Below are 25,627 nucleotides of genomic sequence, written 5' to 3' on the forward strand. Positions count from 1 at the left end.
ACATTGTTTGTAAAATTAATTTTTGGGAATGAATAACTGTGGGTACATTAACATTGGTAGATGCAGTGCTAGCACTACTGGTAGTTGTATTCTTCTTAATATATTTATTTTTATTTTTACATTTTGGAAGAGAGGCCACACTTTCTTTCCTGCTAGCTGGTTCAGTTTTGTTCAGTGACTGCATTAGCTGTTTTGTTTGAGCATTTCATACAAACTCTCCTAGAGGTGAATGACTATTTTGCACGCTTTTAGTTGTATCTGCTCTATTTTTGCATTGTTTTCTATGGAGTTGCTTTTTGGTAGGCATTCTGTTTTGTCTGTTGGAGAAAAAAGGAAAGTGTGCGTTTCAAAGTTGTGCAATGTATTTGCGTGCCCTGTGCATTAGTGTCTGAATATCAGGGTGGGCATAAATAGAGGGGTGTGTGATTGTACAATGGGCTGTGACGTCAGGTTGGGAAGGTTCTACTAGTAGTTGTGTGTGTTGATATGTGAAAGGTTTGCTTCAGTGTGTATGACAGTGTACTGTGCATGAATAAGTAAGGACATTATTATTTTTTCGCAATACTAGTGGGTGTTACCATACTGGTGTTCAGATGAGAATACAAAGAGTGGACCTGCCGATGTGCAATGAGAAGAGTGAAGCAAATGCTGTTGGGTTAGATAGAATTTTGTAGGCTACTATACAACAACACTGCACTGTATGAGTAACAGGAAGAATACCACTACAGTACTGCACTTTGTTGGATGTGAAGAGTAGGTTTCATCTGGGTTTTATCTTCCAGTAGAGACATTTCTGTCTTTCAGGAGGCTGTTCTTCACTGCAATTGCGAAATAACGTAGTTAGTGGGTATGCGTGTTAATGGCACAACAATTGTACTAGGAGAACACATTATTTTACTTTGTAGGAGGATTTGTTGCGAAGAAGAGTTAGTAGCATTGGACCTAATTACCAATACGGTTCTAATACTGCTGTTGGTGTAGAGAGGTTACCACTAGATTTGTAACACTTGCTTGGCTGGAAGCTTCGTAGTGTCACTAGGATATTACAGGCGACGTTGGCATGGAAAGTCAGGTGTTGCAAAATGTTAGTCTGTATGTGTGTGCTATTCTACAGCACTGTATAGGAATGGGACTTGGGAGCATCAGCATCGTTGGTGTGGAGGCCGATGGTGCTGTGATAAGCATGCCCTATGGCGCTGAGTTGTTGTTGCGCTATTTGCATTGGAAATCGAGAAGTGCAAGTCCTAGTAGGCTGAGAAAAAGGCAGAAGCCCAGAAGTACGTACAGTTTAGAAACAAGAATGTTAGTGTGTGCAATTTTATTAACTTTCACACACATAGATCCTTGCTACATGAGTGCCATTGCAGTATGTTGCTGGAATCCTTTCCTGTTCCTTTCATTAATTTATCAAAATGCACAGATAGCACTATGCAAATGTACACATGCATGTATTTGCTTTCCTTCAAATGGTGTTGAAATGAGTAGTTTTAAGCACAGTGCATTTTGTTAATTTTGCCATCTATGTACTTGCCATGCTTTGATAACATGCATGCAGTTTTCTGTGTGCATTATGGGCATTTTTACAGCAGGTGAGATGGTGGGAGAAGTGGTTGTAAAAGTGATAGAAGGAAAGAAGAAAATAACAGTTTGCACATTTATAATGGGTGATATGGGAAAGCATTCATGTTGTGGTAATATATTGAAGTTCCACATAGGATCTGTCACTTGAACATGCTGTGCAAATGTTCCCATAAAAGCAATCACAGAGAGTTCTGCTAAAATTGAAATATGTGGTTTGAAACTATTATGGAAGTGGGCATTAAAAGAAAACTTTGAAAGCAAACAGCATTGTAAGTAACTGCCACTTAATGTCAGGAGATGGGACAAATGAAAGTATGATTATTGAGTAGGTTATGCAGGTTATACATGCATTTGTAAAACAGTTGCAAATGTACTCTACAAAATATATGCATACCTGTAGTTTGTGATGATGGGTGCAGATGTGGATGAAGCTAGAAGCAGAAATCTTGGAGACTGTTACAGTACTTTTTGATGTAGGTGCTTTGGAATAACAGGAGACCTGTACTCTGAGTGTTGAACGGTACATCTAAAGTGTTGAACTGTGATTACAGAGTTATATCTAGAGTTTGTGGATGTGATTGGTGGATGGTTGTGTGACTGCTTAACAGTAGCCAATGAGAGAGTGCTGCAAAGAGGAAAGGGAAGAAGGGCTGCCCTGTGTTACGGGACTGTGGGGATTAGCCAATCAGGTGTTCAGGTTGTTCTTCATAGGAAGAGAGGGTAATACGGTTTTCCATTGTTGTGTGCAGTGAAGATGGCAGAGATGCAGCAAGTCAGTGTGTTGATGGTTGGAGATTACTTTGTTAGTGATCTGCAGAGGTATGCAGAGCAAAGAGGCATGTCTGCTAATCTTGATTTTCAAGGAGTTGGGGCTTTGTGATGCAGCATGCCTGGCTGCAATTTGCTTGCTCTTAGCAGTGATATGGCCACTTTCAGTACTCCTCATGTTGTAGTTGTGCATTGTGGAGCACTACATTTGGGTTACATAAGCGCTCTAAGTTTGATCAGTGCACTGAAGCAGAGCAGTATGGAACACACCCTATGTCCTCTGTCCCCAGCAAGAGGCCAGAAGTTGTCTTGTAAATAGAAGCATGTCTGCATTTTTGCATAGTGCTGAGATGTTCTCTTTCCACAATGAGAACATTGATTCTGTTATTGTGAGTTCTTTCACTGCAGATGGCATTTCTTTGTCCACCATTGGAAATGCCATTTTCTTTTACAATCTAAGGGATGCTTTGAAGAGGTTCATGTAAGAGTCCAAGGAAGAAGAGAAAAGGGCAAAATAAATATGAAACAAAAGGTAGTTGTGTACAAGCACCTTAAAAAAAGCCACCACTAAATCTCCTACTCTGGGTTACATTTCTGTCCCCACCCCATTGAATTGGCCGATTTATCCGCAGACTCTGCAGTAGTTTGCGGATTGCATGTGCCACGTCCGGGTCTTTTGAGGATGGAAAGTGGACTGTGGAGGACAGGGGATTTGCCAGTATGGTTCCCTGGGTGTGGTTTGCAAGGAGAGAGTGTGGCAGAAGGTCTGTCTGCTGAGAGGAGTGCAGAAAGCTATGGCTATGGCTGTGTCTTTCAGGAGGCAGAGTGTCTGGATTTTGGGGGATTCGTGGATGCATTGATTGCAGGTGTATGCAGAGCACTGTGGAGTGGCCACACATCTCAGATTTTATCATGTGGGTGTGCACTGGTATGGAGTGTGCAGCATGAAGTGGGTGGACTTGTTTCCCCTTTGTGCCACTTTGGTGACATGCCATCATCCAGCCATTAATATTGTTCATTGTGGTGGGAACAGTTTAGGCCATGTTACCGGAATCTCACTGCAGTTTGTGATGAAGGAGGCATTTGGGAAAGTCATGGACATGTGTGCTAAGTCCTGAGTAATTTTTTCTCTCATTGACCAGACACAGATGTGGTGGTGCTCTGCTTCATTTGGTCCACAAATGGAGAAAGCGAGGCACAATGTCAGCAAGGCTATTTGCACAATTTTTGAGAGATGTTGGCATGTCGTCCTTCCACAATGAAAACATTACATTTCGTAGCACTAACACTTTTCGCAGAGATGGAGTCCATTTTACCGTTGCTGGCAATCAGCTTTTTTTGCAAACTATTCAAAATAATTTGCAGCCGTTTTTGCAACTGTAGCAAGCATTTTCCAGTATGTGTTGCTTACTTGTTCTCTAAACCTTGAGAAAAACCTTCCAAAAACAAAAAATCAACACAAAAGGCTATTTTCAGAGCCACCACTTTCTCCCACAAAAGAGTGCAATTTTTTGATGGCGCCACCACCTACATTTTTTTAAAAATGTCTGTGGACTACTGTGCTGTCCGCAGACCCCGCAGGCTGCGCAGGCGCCTGCACCATTTCATTGGAACTTCTATTTTTTTACTTTGAAAGGTGGCTGTGAAAAGAGCAGTTTTTTTTATTGTTGAGTTTTTCTTGGATTTTTTAGACATGAGAGGGAAGGGAGGGGAGGGAAGGGGCACCAACCACAGGGACGAAGAGGCAGGTGGAGAGAGGAAGATGTTAGGTGGGCCTCACAGAGGTAGGGGGCAGTGTTTCTCCGGGTCTACTGTGTTGTGTATGGTCTGTGAGGTCTAGTCAGGGATCCGTTGCCCCACAGGAATGTCTCTTGTGGTGACAGGAGCAGATGCAGAGGAACTGAACCTACTACTGCCTTCGAAGGGGACGACCCTCCGAACTGCTCCCTTGTGGTTCAACCTCAGGTGTCGACACATGGAGGTCGTGCCATAGATGTACAGCCCAGGATTTCCGCGAACCATGGCCACATGTGCCTTGGGTACCCCCCAGCAACGGTGGTAAAGAGCCTCCACACCCAAGACTCAAGTTGGCAGCTGGTAGTAGGGATTTCCACTACCTCATCCTCTTCTTCTTCTTCTTCTTGATTCCCCTCTACATCACCATGCCTGTTCCCTTTCAAAGCCCTCCAGAAGGTGGTGGTGGAGGGGTCGGTGCTGAGGAGGCAAAAGCAGCAGTAGCCATGGCCATAATGTCCAAAAGCAGGAATTCAGCAATGCTCCAGCAACAGCTCCGCCAAGCGCTCTGTCTTGGGTAACATTTCAGCCAAGTGCTCTATCCTGGGTTGTCAAAGACAGAATGAGGAGCAGCAGTGGGGTGTGGCCTTTTATAGGGTTGCAGTCTGCGTGGACAGTCATACGCTGAGTGGACACTTCAAATCCAAAGCAGAGCTAAAAAATGTGCAAAAAGTCTCTAGATCGACCAGGGCATGGTCTGGTACCTCTGCAAGGGTGAAGTTTCACCTTAAAACACCTTGGATTGGTCCTAAAATCGCTTTTTGACTATCCGGGTATCCAAAAAGTGTCCACGGATATGGACCAAAGCTCAGTGTGGGTGCGGTCACATGATGACGTTGCGAACATTAGCAAATGGGACGACTGTCCGCAGGACACCTATTGTGCCGGATGCGATGTGCGCATGTGTCTAGGTCTCCGTAGGATAGGGGCGGGATCCCCGAACTAATTAAAAGTGCAACACGTGCATCGAAAAGTTCCGGACAGGCGCAGTGTTCCGAGGGCACATGGGATCAGATGAGCATGCGCCCAGGTGTTCGTAGCACAGGGACTGGACCACCAAACTAATTAAAAGTGCGACACGTGCAGCAGGCAGTTCCAGGCAGGCGCGGTGTTCAGAGGGCACAAGGGATCAGATGCGCATACACCCAGGTGTCCATAGGACAGAGGCGGGACCCCAAACTAATTAAGTACGCCACACATTTACAGACACCTGCGGACAGGTGCAGTGTTTGGAGGGCACAGGGGATTGGATGCCCAAAGCACCCAGGTGTCCGCAGCACAGGGCCTGGGCCCCTGAACCATATAAAGGTTCGTCATGATTTTGCAGACATGTTTAAACAGGTGCGCTGATCAGGGTCCCTCCATTTTGATTACGGACAGGCTAGACAGTCGCGTGGCCACAGTCTCCAAACAGGGGTTTTAAAAAAAAAACACACACAACAACAGCAAACACACAGAACTTTATTAACAGACACCAAAAACATTGTATTAGGAAAGGGAAGGAGTATCGGAATGGGAAACATATATAGGGGAATTGGGGTTTTGCACAGGCGGGTCATCAGGGGAGGAAGGCACTGAGGTCTCATCATAGCGTCTTTGAATAAAGGGAATTTGTGGGGATGGTTGGATGGGACAGGGGAAATGGGCACAGGTGCAAGTGGGGCAGTGGTCCTTAATATTGCCCATCATATGCCTTTCTACAAATGTCTTTAATGCTGCAAAAATGCTGTTCAGTTGATTCATTTTTGCACACAGGCTTCTCAGTTCATTTCCCACATTTGCACTTTGGGTATGTCTGTGCCCATCTTCTTGTACATTAGCTGGTGCTTCAGGTCCATTTCCTTCCTTTGCAGTATGTACTGTTAAAAAAGAAGCATGTTTCAGTTACATTTGAAGCAATGTGCTTTACTTTTCCTACTTTAAAATGTGTACTTTGTACCATTAGCGTTGCTATCGTCACTCATTTCAGCATGAGGGAAATTGTCCTTGACCCACTCCAGGGTGCTTGCCATTCCTGTGTAAAAAGAAATAATGCTTTTTCTAGTCATGTAAACAGAACAAATCCCACAGTTACAGAAAGAAATATAGTATACTTAATATTTTTTGTATGGTTCTCCCATTAGTACGTTGGACTTCCTTGTGACAGTTGCTTCTCAATGTATATGCAAAGCAGCACTGATGTAATATTGTTGGATGCACAGGTTATTTTTCTGCTTGGTGTATTCCATTATGTTGCACAACCTATGCAATTGCACTTCTGCTTTTATAAGTACAGAGTTTGTAGATTTACTTAATATGTGCTTGTAGTATATATATGTGTTGCTCTTTAAACATCTTCTGTTTGTTTTCTGCACGCTACAACAATGTAAGACAGCCCCTGAGCTTTTGGGCAGTGTGGATGCTGCCCGACGTTCGCAGACAGTCACCCAGTCTGCAGACTCTGTGACAATCCTGTTGGGCCATGGGGGTCAGTATGTTGTATGGCACATGTACATAAATTAAGGGTATCCTGGTAAAAACCTGTGAAATTTAATGAAACAAGGTTGTTAGCGGGACGTTATGGTTAAGTTGCGCTAATAAAAACCTATCAAAATCAGTGAAAAAACAATGTTAAAAGGACAGTATGGTTCAATTGCACTAATAAAAACCTATCAAAACCAGTGGAAAAAGTGTGTTAAAGTGGTATTATGGTTACAAAATTGTACAACCCCATAAATTCACCAGTTATGTTCAGGTGAGCAACCATAACTCGCCCCACCACTGTGCACTGCTAAGACTAACACCCATGACATCAAAGATGACATCACAAATGTCATTGATGACATCACATGTGCATTTACTTGTCATGAAAAGTCCCTAAAGGGGTTTTGATTACAATGTTGGCACAAAACTCTAAGGGGTGATCGGGTGACGTATCATGAACTACGTACTTCATTATACAATGTACTGCTTTAAACAACATCCACTGCAGTGTTCTTTCTAGTACAGGAACCTACTCCTACAGAAACATAGGCATTAGCAGCAGCATGCCCCATACACGTGCAATATTTATAATCTTGCATTGTTAGATAGTGAAATAATGAATGCTGCTGTATCAGACTTTTGCATACTGTGCAATATGCAACATAAAGAGACCACAATGCATACATATCTGGGGCATATACAAGAAAAGTAAAGTAAACAAAAAAGAAGCAGTATCATCAGAAACTGTTCATAACCTAAATGGTTAACTTCATGTACCAAAATGATTGCTGTGTTTCAGGCCTGCTTCTTCCCCTATGTAATGCACCAAAAGATGTGATTGAACCCTACAGAAAGTACTGTAAGAACATATGAGAAGGGTAATGTTACAAATATAGTACCTTTTGAATTTTCCATTTCTGACTGTCAGTGAACATAACCACCTTACCTAGATGTGTCAAGTGAACAAAACCAAGTGGCTCATATATGTGATGTCATCAGTATTGGCGTCAATAACATTTGTGATGCCATCTTTGATGTCATTGGTGTTAGTCTTAGCAGTACACGGTGGTGGAGCGAGTTATGGTTGTTTAGATGACCCTTACCTTTCGAGGGTGACAGTGCTCTGTATGCACTTTGACACACCACTCTGCAATGGGGAGCAGTTTCGAAGTGCTTTTGAGGCTGTGGTCCGGGAGCACGAGAAAGACAAGTAAGGCCAACCCAAAATGTTGCTCTCTCCACCTGCCCCTTCATCCCTGTGGTTGGTGCCTCTTCCCTACCCTCCCTTCCATTCCCTCCCTTGTGTCTCCTGTGTAAAAAAGCCAAACAAATTATAAAACACAAAAAATCAACAAATAAACAGTTCTTTTCAGAGCCACCTTTCACAGTTCAAAAATAGAAGTACCAACAAATGGTGCAGGCCCCTACACAGCCTGCGAATTCCACGGACAGTGTGGTAATCAGCAGACATCTAAAACAATGTGGGTGGTGGTGCCATCAAAAACATTTCACTCTTTTGCATGGCGAAAGTGGTGGCTCTTAAAATAACCTTTTTTTGTTTTTCTGTTTTTAAAAGTGTTTTTCATGTTTTAAAGTAAATGCTATGTTAGCAAAATGTGCTGAAAAGCATTTAGGATGTTTTGCAAAAAAAGCTGATTACCAGCATCAGTAAGATGTACTCCATCTTTGTGAAAAATATTGGTGCTAAGAAATTTAATATTTTCATTATCGAAAGACATCGTGCCAACATCTCTCAAAAATGCACAAACAGCCTTGTTGACATTGCGGCTCACTTTCTCCATTTGCGGACCAAATTAACTGGAGCACAGCCACACCAGTCTTTGGGCAATGCGAGAAAAAAAATACTTGGGAGTTTGGGAACATGTCCATCATTTTTCCAAATGTCTCCTTCATTGCAAACTGCAGTGCAGTGAAATTCCAGTTACATGGCCTAAACAATTCCCTCCACAATGAACAATGATAATGTCTGGATGTTGGAGCGTGACCACATTGACTCAAAATGGGAGAAAATCACCCAATTTATTCTGCGCACTCCATACCACTTCACATCAACATGATGAAATCCAAGATGTTCAGCCACTCCACACTGCTCTGCATATACCTAAAACCAATGGATCCATGAGTCCCCCAAAATCCACACACTCTGCCCCCTGAAAGACACAGCCATAGCCATAGACATCTGCACTCCTCTCAGCAAACAGGCCTTCTGCCACTCTCTCTCCTTTCATACCACATTCAGGAAACCTTATTGGCCAATACCCTGGGCTCCACAGTCCCATTTCCATACCTGGCAAACTAAAAACCCCCGGATGTGACACATGCCATCTGTGGACTACCGCAGTGTCCACAGAGTGATTGTCCAATTGGAGGGGGTGGGGAGAGAAATTAAACCCAAGATAATGTATGTACTCTTTAGTGGTGGCTCTGAAAAAAAACTTTAATTTATTCGTTAAGGGGCTTGAAAACAAACAGCTTTTTTATGATTTTCTGTCATTTGTTGTTGCTTTCACCTTGTTGTTTGCCTTACAGATTTATAGGAACTTCTTCAAAGCATTTCATCCACAGCAAAGAAATTCCACAAAAGGTGACATCCCAACACTACACAAAAAAGAGAATACACCTTTGTTCACAAGACACCTTCCTGAGTCTTGTTGAGGGCAGAAGACATTGGGGCAGTTCCAAAGTGCTCTAGGTGGTATGTGAGAAAATATCACATTTGCACATGGAAAGAGCTGCATTAGTGCCTTTAGCAATTCCTTCACTGCACTCTGCAACATTACTACACTAATGTACCCCAATTAGAGTCCACTACACCACAAAGCCTCTACTCCTTCAATCCAAGGTTGGCAGAAATGCCACTTATCTATGCATACCTCTGCAGATTGGTCACAAAACAATCTCCCACAATCCACACACTGAGTCTCTCCATCTCTCCAACGACAGCCATCTTCACTACACACAGCAATGAAAATAAATATTACTCTCTCTTCCTATAAAGCACAACCAGAACACATGATTCGCTAATCCCTATATTCCCCTTTCCCTTCCAGGTATCCTGGAGGGACCCAGATGTGGCACGCCCTATCCGCAAACTACCGCAGTGTCCATGGACCCCGTAACACAGGGCAGCTCTTCTTCCCTTTCCACTTCACTCTTTGAAGTACTTCCTCATTGGCTACTGTTAAGCAGTCACACACCCATCCACCAATTACAGCTAAGAACTCTACATTTAACTCTGTCATCTCAGTCCAACATTGCAGATGTACTGTTGAACACTCGGAGTACAGGTCACCTGTTATTCCCAAGCACCTGCATCAAAAAGTACTGTAAAACTCTTCAAGATTACTACTGCCAGATTATCCATATCTGTATCTATCAACACAAAGTAGAGGTATGTATATATTTCTAAAATTTCATCACCAACTCTTTTACAAATACATATCAACAGGGTTCCTCCTACTTACCCTGCATAAGCTACTCAGTAATCATACTCGTGTTTGTCCCATCACCTGACACCAAGTGGCAGTTACTTACAATGCTGTGTGCTTAGAAAGTTTTCTTTTAATGAGCATTTTCATAAAATTTTCAAAACACATATTTGCAATTTCAGCAGTGAAGTTTGTTTTAAAACAAAAGAAAACCACATTTTAAACAGTTCCACAGCATGTTTAAGTTGTAGATCCTGTCTGAAACTTCAATATACTACCAAGACATGCATTCTTGCCCATATCACCCATTCTAATGTGCAAACTGTTATTTTCTTCTTTCATTCGGTCACTTGTAAAACCACTACGCTCACTAACAAAGCTGCACTAAAACTCCCACAATGAACAATCAAAATGAAAACTGGATGTATGTTAATAAATGATAGCATGTACATGAAATGAAAAATGACAAATTCCAATGCATTTAAAACTATTCATTTCAGCACCATTTGAAGGAAACCAAATACATGCATGTGTACATTTACAGCAGTGCTGTTTGTAATTTTTAATAAATAAATTAAACAAAATGGAAACAATTTCTCCAACATATTGCAATAGCACTCACGTACCAAGCATGTGTGGGAAAGTTAATGAAATTGCACACTCTAACATTCTCCTTTCTAATCTGTACATGCTTCTTGGCTTCTCAATTTTTCTCTGCATACTACGACTTCCAGTGCACAATTTCTAATACAAATAGTTCAACAACAACTCTCACACTTTCAAACCTTCTATTTAGGCCTGCCCTGATATTCACACACTCATTCACAATGCATGCAAATACACTGTACAACTTTCAAACCCACATTTTCCAACAGACTGAAGAGAATGCCTACTAAAAAGCAACTCCATAGAAAACAACGAAAAAATAGAGCAGGTAAAACTAAAAGCATGCAAAATATTCATCCACCTCTAGCAGAATTTACAGCAAATGATCAAACAAAACAGCTAATAGAGTCAGTCAACTAACCTGAACCAGCTAGCAGTAAAAAAAACTATGGCCCCTCTTCTAAAAAGTCAAAATAAAAAGAAATGTATTAAGAAGATAAAACTACTAATGATGCTAGCACTTCATCTACAAATGTTAACGTAGCCACAGTAAGCATTCCCAAATATTGATTTTACAAAAAAAATTCCACCGTAGAGTACTTCAGAATCTTATAAAAACAGCAGAAACGTCACATTCAACCCTTAATAATTACCACAAAAAACGAATCCGGAAGCTCTCATTGACAGCGCAATGCTCCTCAAAAGACAATGTTTATATTAATTTTAACTAGAATCAAACAGCTAATAAAATTAATCAGTAAATTAGAAAAAGTACTTCGCATATGCGCAATGTCAACATACATACCTTTGCAAACCTCTGTGCAGGTGACTGAATTCACACAAGTGGCACATAGCCATATTTCAATGAAGAGGCATATAAACTAGAACAGAAAAACCCAATTGCCATATATAGCAGTGGCCCAGGGTATGTCATGGTAGACAGCACCATTATGGCACAATAAACCGTCATTGAAAACATTTCCCCAACAAACATACAATCAACTCTTCATTCCACTAAACCAATCAGTCCAGTCTACAAATGACCCTGCACCTCAATGTGTAATGTACAGAAACAATCCTTCAAATCTTCACGCCAATTCCCAAATCACTATGTGAAAGTAAAAGAGAAAATTAGAATAAAAACTTTGCAAACCATGGACTCCTGTCCAGTGCACAATTACACTAGACTGCAAGGACATTCATTAGCCTGCATTTCAGGACCTGCTTGCAAAAGCACTTTCCACCACATCAAAATGCTAGCAACACACCATTCCACTATACAGAATCTTGACCAACTGCAACATTTTAATAGCATTCTCCTACATGGCACAGCCAAAGAAATCCTTCAACAAATAAACCACATCCAAAGAATATATTTTGGAAGTGAAGATCCAGTAACTTTAGAGAAGAGTAGCAAAAACCTTACAAATGCCAATCTTCTAATACAAAGGGCCTCATTACAAAACCAAGGCGTTAAGGGTTTAACGGCGCCATCGGCGCCGTTAACCCTTAACGCCTGATAACCATTTTAACGCCTGCTTTTAGCATTATGCCCTATGGGGCGAAAATGGGAATGGGGAAGGGTAAATGGGGAATGGGGATTTACCGCCCCACTCACCTTGGAATGGGGCGGTAAATCCGCCATCCACCATGGTGTAAACGGAGTGTACACCATGGTGGTAAAGTAGGGAACTTACCGCCTGGGTTGTAATGAGGCCCAAACACTTAAAAAGAAATAGCAAAGTTTGAAAGCACATCTGCTGAAGTACTAAACCAAGTATGTGTGTGTTGTTGCAGACATTTTTATCAAAAGAGCACCAAAACTGTAGATATAATGTACAAAATAGAAGACAAAGAGGAATCTCAATGGTTCCAATTACCTCTCTATCCTATAGAAGAAAACAAATAAAACATGATGAATCCCTCAATACTGTGCACATACTGCAACACAAAGCTTTATAATAACCAAATTCCTTCAAGGGCTATCACTAATAACTTGGAAATATTCCCACTTCCAAAACCACTCCAACAGTTTAATTTGTATGAGAGCATTATAATACAAACAGTACACTCATTTCAAGCTATAATATGCCTTCAACCCAAAACAGCCAAATTGCCTCCTTCTAACTTACTAAAAGGTATTTGTGGCAAAGTAGTTTATTTGCCATTAGATCTTAAAGATAATGTAGACACTCTAGGAGTGCAACGGCCAATAGATCAATATTTGATTATTCTAGTGAATGGTGTACCAATGAAAGACAAAAGAAATTGTCAACAACTAGTAGACTTAAGCAAAGTTAGAGAATTCCTACAAAATCTTAAAGAGAACAATGAGTAGTACAAAGAAATACACATTGAACAAAACCTAAGGGAAACCACCGAAATAATTCAGGATTCCACACCAACTGCCCTATTTGAACTTGAAAATACTAGGATAGTATCCAATATTTTAGACCAGTATACAATTCATTCATCCACTACATTCCAAAGTCATCATAGAAGATGTACTAGAAACATATTAGTGTAGAAGCACAACCCTTTCCTCTACTCTTTCCTACTGGAAAAAGGAGAAGGTATGATGACAGATGCCCAGAAATAACAGCATCAGAATACCACTCTTTACAAATGTATTCTGAAGACCCCAGATACAGACAAAACATTGAATAAATATTCCACTTCCTGTTTGAAGGTGAACTAGCAGCTTGATGTACAGAGTTGCACACAGATTGAAAACAGGTTACATTATTTTAAACATGTCTGCTACGCAGCTACTTCAAAAGGTACAAGACAAAGATCAAGTTTTGCACAAATCTCTTGGCAAAAATGCCAGGTACAAAAGAATACTGGTTCCAACATCATGCAGTTGTACAGTGTATGCTACTCAACCTTGGCCCACCCACATGGTTTGTTACTTTGAGTTGTGCAGAATATGCATGCATGGGAGGACTTGCATGACTTCCTACGCATAGCAAATCAAAACAAAGAAGGGATAGACGTAAAAACACCAGGAGAACTCTGCTCTCTTGACCCTGTAAATGTATGAATATACTTTCACCACCGCTTTATTGCCATCTGAACTTCATCTGTAATCAAACAATTCCTCCCCTCGGGGAAGTGGAACACTTCTTTTGGAGAAATGAATATCAATCCAGAGGCGCGCCACACATCCACATGCTTTTGTGGATAAAGGATGCTCCTAAATGTGGTCATGACAGTGATGCCACTGTTTTACAGTTTATTCACAAATATGTAACCTCTGACATCCCTTCAGAAAGCACATTTTATGCTTGCAAATACATAAATGTGGCAAATATTGCCGACGCAGATATTCAAACAAAGGTAAATGCTATACCAATTGCTGCTTTGGTTTCCCTAGACCAGTTTCAGCTAAAGGACAGGTAAACAGATTCATGTCTTCTGTTAGACACAGTGTGAAAGGCATTGCAGACAATTCCACTGCTGTTGCAAGATATGTTGCAGCCTACCTAACGAAAGCTGAGAAAACAGAACTAAAAGACCTTTGTGATGACTTATCATCTGACAAAACACTGTCACAAAGATTGTACAGCTTCGGAATAAACATGCTCTTCCATAGAGAATGTGGATGGTACAAAGCGGCAGACTGTTCCCCAGGCACAGCCTTACATGGCAAATCTGATCACATTGGGCCTCATTACGACCCTGGCGGTAAGTTACCGCCAGGGCCGTGACTTTACCGCCATGGTGCTAACTACGTTAACGCCATGGCGGTAAGGGGATTTACCGCCCCATTCCGACCTTGGCGGGGCGGTAAATCCCCAATCCCCATTTACCCTTCCCCATTCCCATTTTTGCCCCATAGGGCATAATGGGAGTGGGGAAGGCGTTAATTACGCCACCGTAAATTACGGTGGCGTAATTAACACCAAGTTCCCTTACCGCCATGGTTTTTTACACCCGCTAAAAGCAGGTGTAAAAACCGCCATGGCGGAAAGGGAACTCGTAATTGGCGGTAAGGGGTCGGCGCAGCTAACGCTGGCGCTAACCCCTTACCGCCAGGGTCGTAATGAGGCCCATAGTCTGGCTAAGCCTAAGTCCTGCTGCATCCAGAAAAAAGAATGCTGAAATCATACCAAGACATAGAAACAATAGCCAAAAATGATCCCAACAGCCAGGACATTTAGAAAAACAATGTATTAGACACATACTACCTAAACAGAAGTACTGATTTGGAAAATATGTGCCTATACCACATAGTCCAAAATGTATCTTACAACAATAATGTTAAGCCAGATGGAAAAAAATGGAAAATACATAGTCAACACGTGTGGAGGCAGCCTCGTTAAACTTACCAAACCCAGCCTAATTAATCATATAAAGTTATATTTAAAACTCCTCAACATAGAGAATGTTACTACATGTCCCTACTGCAACGTAATAAACCACGGAGAAAAGAAAATATGTATTGGGCACCCATGACTCATTTGAAGCTGCTTTCAATTCAAATGAAAGCACTATAACAAATGTCAATTTCAAGCATTACTAACGCATTTTGGACAAGGAAAGCCGACAAGAGGAAGAAGTTCAAGCACAACTAAATGAAGATACTCCTGAGGGCAGTCAACCATCTGTTACAGGAAGCCACATGGAGAGCCACTCTTAGTGAAGTAGAACATACCATCTATCAATATTAGCAATCAGAAAAAAACTTGCCACTGCTCAAATCACATCTCAATGATGAGCAACTTAGCATTTTCCTAGAAGTGACTAAAGAAATTGAACATGGTTTGCAGCATGAAAGTAAAACATGTAGCTGTCAACATTATAAACCTGTACTCTTCTATGTAAGTGGTGAAGCTGGTTCAGGTAAAACATTCTTAATAAAAAATAATCAGCATATTCCTCGATAAGTTAACAAACAACAAGTTTTCAACTGTTATGAAAGCCCCCAAAGGTTCAGCTGCCTACAACATAGGAGGTGTTACATTACATTGACTATTGCTCCTTGAAGTAGAACACCAAAACAAATTAGAGTACTAAAAACGATCAACAGAAGCTGCTACTGAACTACGCATAATTTGGAATCAAATGAAAATGCTCCTTATACATGAGGTGAGCATGGTCTCCAAACTAATTGTGGCTTTAATTCATCTCAGATTACAAGAAGTCCTTAAAACGGACTATGGTGAGCTCTTTGCAGGAAAACACATTTTCAGTACACAGCTACACCCTACTGATGAGGTTCAACCAGACCGAAACACGTGTCTGGGGTTGCTGTTGGTACTCTTGTTCAGAGGAGAATTGCCTAGCATTTCGGTGCTGGACTGCCCCAGGGCAGGACAAAGACTGATATGTTTGGGATATTTCTTCTCTGTGAAAGATAGTGAGCTAAAGACTCTGGATAAGGCTCTTGTAACCAGGGCTCATGTCTGGCAGGGAGTCTCCCAGGACCCCCCTTGTTATCTGTCTAGTCATAGCCTGCAAACGCGAACAATGTACACTCTCTGTTATTGGAGGAAAATTACAACTGCACAAAAATATAATACTTCAGTTACATTGTCACAATTAGTGTACTGTCATCAAAATTAAACTTACATCATCTTGACAGCCTCCATTATTTTTGTCAAAGTCAGACAGCAAACTGTTCGCATCAAAGAATATTTGAGAACTGATATTTCATGTTCCTTACAAATGTTTTTAAAATATAACTTTATCAAATAGTTTTTTTTTTTCCAAGCTTTCATTCCTTGCATAGCTTTTAAAGTTTCCCTTTCGCTCAAGGTCAAAAAACAATCGCCCCTTATGAATTGACATGGATGCGTGGGCCTTCTTTGCTAAAAGATTTGTAATACTTGACTGTAAAACTTCATCTTTTTCTTCCACCTTTTGTAGTTATTGCGTAGCAGACATATTTTGAATATTGGTGCCTGTTGTCAATGTGTGTGAAACTCTGTAGCATAGAGTTGCCAGTTCACTTTCAAAGAGAAGGTGGAATAATGTTTTATCTGAATCTGGGGTCTTCAGAATACATTTGTAAAGAGCGGAATTCTGATGCTGTTATTTGTGTGGGTCTTTCATCGTACCTTCCTCCTTTTACAGTAGGAAAGAGCAGAGGAAAGGCTTGTGCTTCTACACATTTTTCCCATATGCTGATTGGAGATCCTTTGGCTTGCTGCATTTGGTAAATTTCTAGTGCATCATCTATGGTTTCTTTGGAGTGCAGTGGGTGAATTGTATAATGTTCTAAAATATTGGATGCTGTGGTAGGATCTAGAAGTTGAAATTGGCCAGTTCCTTACGAGTCTTGAATTGTTTCGGTGGTTTCCCTCAGGTTTTCTACAATGTTTATTTCTTTGTAGTATTCATTGTTGTCTTTTAGATATTGCAGGACTTCCCTAACTTTATGTAAGTCCACTCGTTGCTGGCAATTTTTTTTGTCTTTTGTAGCTACGCCATTCACTAGGATAATCAAAGATTGATCAGTTGGCCTTTGCACTCCCAGAGTGTCTACATTTTCTTTGAGATCTAATGGCAAATAAACTACTTTGCCACAAATGCCTTTCATTAATTCAGAGGGAGGTAGTTTTGTTGGTTTTCGTAGAAGGCGTATTATTGCTTGAAATGGGTGCACTGTTTGAATTATAATGCTCTCATAGAAGTTAAGTTGTTAGAGTGTTTTTGGCAAAGGGAATATTTCCAACTGATTAGTTATCGCATGTGAAGGTATTTGGTTGTTGTCAAGTTTTGCAGTGCAGTATCTGCAAAGTATTGATGGGTTAGTAATTTCCTATTAGATTTCTGCTATAAAATAGAGAGCTAATTGGAACCATTTGGATTTCTCATTGTCTTCTCTTTTGCACATTATGTCTACAGTTTTTGTGCACCCTTTATAAAAAGTTCTGCAGCAACACACACACACACACACACACACACATGGTTTGGTATTTCACCAGATGTGCTTTTAAAATGTATGCATTTCTTTTTTGTAAGTGTGTAATAGAAGGTTGACATCTGTAAGGTTGTTGTTACTCTGTTCTATAGATATTGAATTTTGTAAGTGGGTTTCACTTCCAAAATATTTGCTTTGGATGTGCTCTATTTCTTCTAGTAGTTCTTTGTCTATACCATGTACAAGAATATTTAAATGGTCCAGTGCTAAAGCAGGACTTTTTGCATAGTACAGTTTATTAACAAGACTTCTTACAGTTGAATGGTGTGCAAGTACATCCAGAAATGCAGGCTAATGAATGTCCTTGTAGTCCTGTGTATTTGCTCACTGGACAGGAGGCTATAGTTTGTAATATTTTAATGTTTAATTTGTCTTTTCCTTTCACATACTAATTGTGGAATTGGTTTAAAGTTGTGAACTTTTTTGCGTATGTTACACATTGATGTGCAAGGCCATTTGTAGACTGGACGTATTGTTTTGGTAGAATGGAGAGTTGATGCTAAGTTTCCTGGGGATATTTTTGTGAGCAACATTTCTTGTTCCATGAGGGTATCTGTAACCTTTCTATTCCCTCGTCCACAGCTATGTTTGATAATTGGTTTGCTTGCTTTTGTTTATATGCTTTTTCATTAAAATATGTCTCTTTGCTGGTGGTGTGACTCCACTCACCTGCACAGATGCTTGCAAAGCTATCTTTGTTGATATTCCGTCTGTTGAAAAGTCCTTGTTGTAGTTTAGTAATTCGTTTTGTTAGTGGTTTCATTGTGTTTAAAACTAATATAAATAATTTCGTATTGAGAAGGATTGCACTGTCTATGAGAGCATCCATAATTCGTTTTTTGCAGTAGGTTTTAAGGGTTGAGCATGATTTGTCCCCTGGTTTAATAAGGTTCTGAAAGACTCTGCAGTGGAACATATTTTGCAAAATAATATTTTTGGTATGCTTACTTGTGGCTACATCAAGATTTATAGGTGCACTAGTGGGAGTTGCTGTCTTCTTAATACCTTTCTGTTTACATTTTGGAAGAGGAGTCAATGTTTCTGTCCTGCAAGGTGCTTTAGTTTGGCTTAGTGACTGTATTAGCTGTTTTGTTTGAACTTTTTGTATAAATTCTGCTATAGGCGTATGCCTATTTTGTACGCTTTTAGTTTAATTTGCTCTATTTATGTGTTGCATTCTATGGAGTTGATTTTTGGTAGGCATTCTTTGGTGTCTGTTGGAGAAAAAAAGAAAGTGTGGGTTGAGAGGTTCTGCAATGTATGTGTGCACTGTGCATGTGTGTCTGAGTATGATGATAGGCATACATGTAGAGGTGTGCTATTGTCGAATGGGCTGTTGCTTCAGTTTGGGAAGGTTGTACTCGTATCTGTGTGTTACTTTACTAGTGTTCAGATGACAATCCAAAGTGTGCACATGCTGAGTTGTAATCAGTAATACTGAATCTAATGCTGTAGGATTGATACAATTGTTTGTTCTACAATACAAGGACACTAAACTGTTTGAGTAACAGTCAGAACACTACGACAGTATTGCATTCACTTTGTTGGATGCAAAGAGTTGGTTTCCTCTGGGTTCTGTTTTGTATGTGATATGCTAAGAATGATGGCAAGGCGTGCACTCTGGTTCCCAGTCAAGTTTTCCTGCTGTACATGAGATGCAACTGGCTTTGAGGAGTGTGGTCTTCACTGCAATTGAGAAAGACGGAAGCTAGTACATATGTGTTTTAATGGCACAGTCATTTCACCTGAAAAATAGATCAGTTACATTTGCAGAAGGATTTCTTTCCAGGAAGAGGTACTGTGTGTGTTAAATTGCACAGCTTTGTATATGAATGGGGATTTTGGAGCGTCATCATCATTGCTAAGGGAGTTAGTGGAGTATTTATAAGTGTGTCCTATTGAAAGTGTATATGTTGCTGTTGCACTATTTAGTGTGGAAATGTATTGGTGGAAGTTGTAGTAGGGCGAGAAAAAAGCTTGGAAAGATGTACAGATTGAAAAGGAGAATGTTTTTTTTGTGTGGAATTCCATACATTTTCCTGCACATAGATGCTTGCTAAATGAGTGGAGGAAACCTTTCAGTTATTTGATTTCTTCATCCACATTTCTAATGGCACTGTTCTGAATGTAAACATGTATTTGTTTGGTTTTGAAAGAATGGTAAGTGGCAGGCACTTTGTTGAAATGCATGCAATGTATGTATTTGAAATGCTTTGGTAAGATACAAGCTGGTTTCCTGTTGTGTGTGCATTCTAGGAATTTCATAATAGTGTGGTAAGGGGGAAGTGGTTGTGAAAATGACAGAAGGAAATAAGAGAATAATAGTTTGCACATTACACTGGGTGATATGGGTAAATGAAAACTTGGAAAGCAGACAGATTTACAAGTGAAAATGATGATAAGAGATGGGAGAAATGACAGTACGCTTTTTTGCAGGTTATGCATTGTAGGTGGCAGGTACCTTGTTCACATGCATTTTTAAAAGAGTTACAAATGTACTGTACACAACATATTCATACCTGTAGTTTGTGTTGATGCATGTTGATGTGGATGAATCAGCAAGGAGAAATCTTGGAGAGTTTTACAGTTGTCTTTGATGTAGGGACTTTGCAATCACAGGAGACTTGTACACGGACTAATGAACAGTACATTTAAAGTGCTGAATTGTGATGACAGAGTTAGGACACAGCCACATCCTGGATTAGCTGTTTTCTGGCAAACAGAACCATGAGGGTCTTCTCTTACTTAGCCGCAGCCGATCCAGCACATGTCCCGTGCGGAGTCCCACAAGGATCTTGTGTATCTCCCACACTTTACAATGTGTTTATTAAACCGCTCTTTGATATACTTGACTATCTGGGTGTTTCCTTCACTAATTATGCGGACGACACCCAGATACTCATCCCTATCACTGGTGACTATGTAACCGATGCCAAAGCACTCAATGCAGTCTACACTGTCATCCAGGCCTGGATGGCACATCATGGGCTCTGCCTTAATGATGAAAAAACAGAGTTACTCATTCTAGGCTCTCAATCCAAACTCACTAAACTTGACCCCAAATAAAAATCCTTTATTTTTCACGGGAACAACATAAAAGTCTCCAACGTCACTAGAACACTTGGAATCTACTTAGACTGTACTCTGTCCCTCAATAGACAAACCAATGCAGTAGTCTCAGCATCATCTTATACCTGTAAACTGATTACAACGTGCCGCCCCTTTTGACTGATCCTCGCCAGAACCCTCATCATGTCCAAAATCGACAATTGCAACACCCTCTACTTAGGGACCAGTCAAAGAAACCTTGATAAACTCCAGGTCACTCAGAACAATGCCATAAGGGTAGCTCTCAACGTACCATACCCAGGCGTTCTCACATCTCCAACACTAGAGGCATCTTGCATTGGCTACCCATCACTCATCGCATATCTCTCAAAGCACTCGTCCTAACTCACAAGGCCCAGAAGAATGCAGTCCCTGCCTACTTATCCACATGCTTTACTCAACATACAGCAACCAGACCCCTGGGATCTGCTCAGGCGCACACATTGACTATTCCCAGTTTCAAGCTACAGACTGCCAGAGGCTCGAACTTCCCAGTCCTTGCGGCTAAGCTATGGAACACCCTACCCAATGCTCTCAGAAATGTTCCATACATCCACTCCTTCAAAACTAAAACCAAACTGTGGCTATATGAATGGGATGCCCTGGCCACCTCTCTATAATCCATGCAGCTGTTAATCCTCTCACCTGCTTATACTGTATACTTAGGTCCGCTCCGCACTTTTCTATGCAATGTGCTTAAATGTTTGTAAATATGTGTAAAATGTATCTATTGCTGTAACCTGTAACTGCCTTTCAAAACATGCACCCAGATGCCCCAGGGTAAGGTGTGCACTACAAATAAGTAAAAATCAAATACAAAATAGATGTAGAGTTCTTGGATGTGATTGGTGGATGGTTGTGTGACTGCTTGTGTGTAGCCAATGAGGGAGTGGTGCAGAGAGTAATGTGGAAAGGTAAAAAGGGCTGCCTCTGTGTTACGGGGTCCGCAGACACTGCGATAGTTTGCGTACAGAGCATGCCACATCCGGGGCTTCTCAGCATGTCTTTCACGGAAAGGGGATTGTAAGGATTAGCCAATTAGGTGTTGAAGTTGTGCTTTGTAGGAAGAGAGGATGTGTTTAGTGAAGATGGCAGAGGTGATGAAAGTGAGGGTGTTGGTAGTTCAAGATCTATTTGTAAATGTTTTAGAGAGGTATATTAAGTCGAAAGATATGGCTGCTAATTTTGGTTTTGAAGGAGTTGAGGTTTTGTGGTCAACTGTGCCTGGCTCATATATGCAAGCAGTGGTTGGAGTGTGTAAGCGTATGTCCATTTGGAACAGTCCAGATGTATTGGTACTGCATTGGGGTGACTGTCCATTTGGGATACATCAGTGATCCATCTTTGTTGAGTGCTCTTGAAAAATTGGTTCAGGCAGTGATGGTGGTCCTTCCAAGTGCAAAGGTTATTTTTTCTAAAATGCTACCTAGGGTAGGATGGGGCAATTGTAATGTTTTTGTCCCCAGCAAAATGGTGCGAGGTGTTTGGTTAACAAAAGCATGTCTGTTTTCTTGTTTAGTGCTGGGATGTTGTCTTGTAATAATGAGACTATTGATTCTGTTAATGTTCATTATTTCAAAACATATGGCATTTCTTTGTCCATACTGGGAAATGCCATGTTATTTCAAAATATACACAATGCTTTACAGAGGATATTGTAAAGAAATCTGTTAAAAAAACAAAAAAAAGACAAAATTAAAGGTGTTTCTTTTGAAGAACCTTTAAAAAAAAGTCTCTTTTCAGAGCCACCATCAGAGAGGAAATGGAGTACCCTGGTTCCAATTTGTTTCCACACCCTCACAGATTGCACGATATGGCTGCAAACTCTGTGGCAGTCCGCAGAACGCACATGTCACATCCAGGGATTTCAGGCTGACAGGCATGGAAATGGGACAGTGCAGGCCAGGGGATTGGTCAATGAGGTTTACTGGGTGTGATGTGTAAGCAGAGACTTTGACAGAAGGTCTGTTTGCTGAAAGGAGAGCAGATGGCTATGGCTGTGTCTTTCAGGAGGCAGAGGGTCTGGATTTTGGGTGACTCCTGGATAAATTGGTAGGAGGTGCATGCAGAGCACTGTGGAGTAGCTGCACATCTTGGATTCCCTCATGTGGATGTGCACTGGTATAGAGTGTGCAGAATGAAGTGGCTGGATTTGGTTCCTCTTTGTGCCACTTTGATGACACACCGTCACCCAGACATTATTATTATTCATTGTGGAGGGAAGAGTTTAGGATATATTACTGGAATCTCCTTGGAGTTTGCAATGAAAGAAGGACTTGGGAAAGCCATGGACATGTTTCCAAACTCCTGAATAATTATTTTCGTATTGCGCAGAGACAAATGTGGCTGCATTCCTCTTCATTTGGTCTGCAAACAGAGAAAGTGAGGCGCAATGTCAACAAGGCTGTTTGCGCTTTTCTGAGAGATGTTGGCATATCCTCTTTTCACAATGAAAATGTTATGTTTCATAGCACAATCATTTTTCACAGTGATGGAGTGCATCTTACTAATTCTGGAAATCAGATTTTTCTGCGAAATATACAAAATCCATTCTGACCCGTTTTGCAAGTATAGCAACCATTTTTCCATTAGGTGTTGACCATTTGAATTATTCGAAACACAAAAAAACACTACAAAAAGGCTCTTTTCAGAGCCACCACCTCCTCTCGGAGAAGAGTTCAATGGTTTTGATAGCGTAACACCCCAAAAATGTTGGATGTCCGTGGACTTCTCAAAATACTCAGGTCCCTGCACCGTTTCATTGGTGTCGTGAATCGACCTTATTTAAAGTCACGAAGACTTGCAATGGCCCCTCCAATCACTTTGAAGATTCCTTGGCGTCTGGCTCAAAGCTGAAAACATGGCAGTTCTGTGTGGACTGCAGCATCCAGCATTCCGTGGTAGTACTCATGTCAGGCGCTACGCTCACGTGATACGCACGGACCATCATTCACATCTGTATGCGAGTACTACTTATTCTTGCTGCGCACACGGAATGGTGCTCCTTAACTGAGTTCTACAGCCAGTTTTGTAGTGTCCGTTTTCTGCAATCTTGTTTCTTGAACCTGTTTTGACTCCTTGGCCTGTTATTACAGATTGCCCATTTTGAACTGCCCCTGATTTCTGGTATTCGGCTCCTTTGGATTGATTCCTGTTACCCCTGACCCGGCATACGTTACCTGGACTCCCACTGCCTACCGTTCTGTTACGTCACTACCCCGGAACTCTACAACTCAGCATTATCGCTCTGAAATTTGGTCAAGTACCTCCCGCTCCAGCTTGGACCCGCTCCTTACCTATATTTTCCTCTCTTTCATTTCCATTCCTTTACTCCTTCTATCCTTGTTTATTTTGCCCCCTCCTCCATACCTCCATACACTGACTCATTTACCTGCACCCTGGGACGCTCTGCTGAACCACGAGGATTATTTCATTTGGACACAAGAGTGACTGTTGTGGACGCTCTCCTGTTTTCTTCTTTGGTCACTCCTTTTCACTAATTACCTGGACGCTCAGCAGTACAACACAAACTGTTGTCAATCCTTTCCTGTTGGGATTACGGGACTTCTCCTGGACCTTCTTTATTTGGTTCTTCATTCCATTTCCTTCGTTGTGGCCAAGTAATTTTCGGGTCTTGTTCTTCACGGAGCAGGTAAGAGTGGGAAAAAAGGGGTGGTGTCGGATACGATTGGTACTTTTGCTCAAAGTAGTAAACAGCTGTTATTGTTGTTTCCTCTCGCTCTGTTGCTGCTGCTCCTGCCGTTTCACTCAAGCCCCTAGTCTGTTAGGTGCCTTCTCATACTCCTACAGACTGTGCTCTTGTGAGGAAAGTTTGGCTGCAAATTGGTTTCAGGCAAAGAGGTGGTTGTGACAAAATTGTCTGGTTTTGACAGATTAAGGAGCCTTTATTATCATCCTGTGAAATGGATCTGGGGCCAGATCCAGTACAGGCGCTCATGCAAGCCTTGTCAGCCTTGTGTGCAGATATGGCATCGGCCCATATGACTTTAAACAAACGTATGGACGTGTTACAGAGCTTTGTACAACCGTTACCTCCTGATGAGGAATTTGGTAGGCTGCAGCAGTTGCAGGCCCCCGACAACCCCAGTTGTCCCTCCTGCTCCGTCCCCAGTGGTATTGCCCGGGCCTTTTCCTCTTGCTCCACCAGAACGTTTTATGGGAGACCCTAAAACATATTGCACTTTCGTAATCCAGTGCCGTTTTAATTTTCTTTGCCGACCCCTGGCGTTTCCAGATGCCACAACGAAAGCTGCCTTTGTTCTGTCCCATTTGGGTGGGACAGCAGCTGCCTGGGCTAACCCTCTTCTAGAGGGGGATGACCCGGTGTTGTATAAGTTTGACACTCTCATCCAAGCTATGGATGCAGTGTTTGACATGAGACACAAGGCGCAAGCCTCTGATCTTGAATTTCTGGCTATCAATCAGGGAAAAACGGACCTTGTGACCTATCTAGCTCGCTTTAACCAGCTAGCGGTTGAAACCTCGTGGGCAGAACAAAAAAAAGCTGCTGTCTTTTATAAGGGCCTTTCCGACGAACTTAAAGATGCCCTAGCAGTAGTACCAGCAGTACTGTCTGTCTTTTCAGAACTGGTAGACCTAGTCTTACAAGTTGATGCCAGACAGCGGCAGAGACGGGGAGAACGGAAACACCCGGATGTCCGCACCTCTGGCAAACCAGACACGGGTACTGCCAGCGCTTCAAGTGAAGCAGAGCCCATGAAAATAGGGGCTATCAGAGGGCCTTTGTCCAAGACGGAATGGGAAAGACACGTGCTTCACAACCTTTGCTTTTATTGTGGCCAGGCAGGTCACTACATTCGTGTCTGTCCCAAAAGACCAGCTAAGTTGGCGGGAAACGCCAAGACTAATCCTTAACTCGAGCCTGCAGGACGAGTCAGCAGATACAAGG

Source organism: Ambystoma mexicanum, chromosome 5q (assembly GCF_040938575.1).
Source record: "Ambystoma mexicanum isolate Mex_15411 chromosome 5q, UKY_AmexF1_1, whole genome shotgun sequence".
NCBI lineage: Eukaryota > Metazoa > Chordata > Amphibia > Caudata > Ambystomatidae > Ambystoma > Ambystoma mexicanum.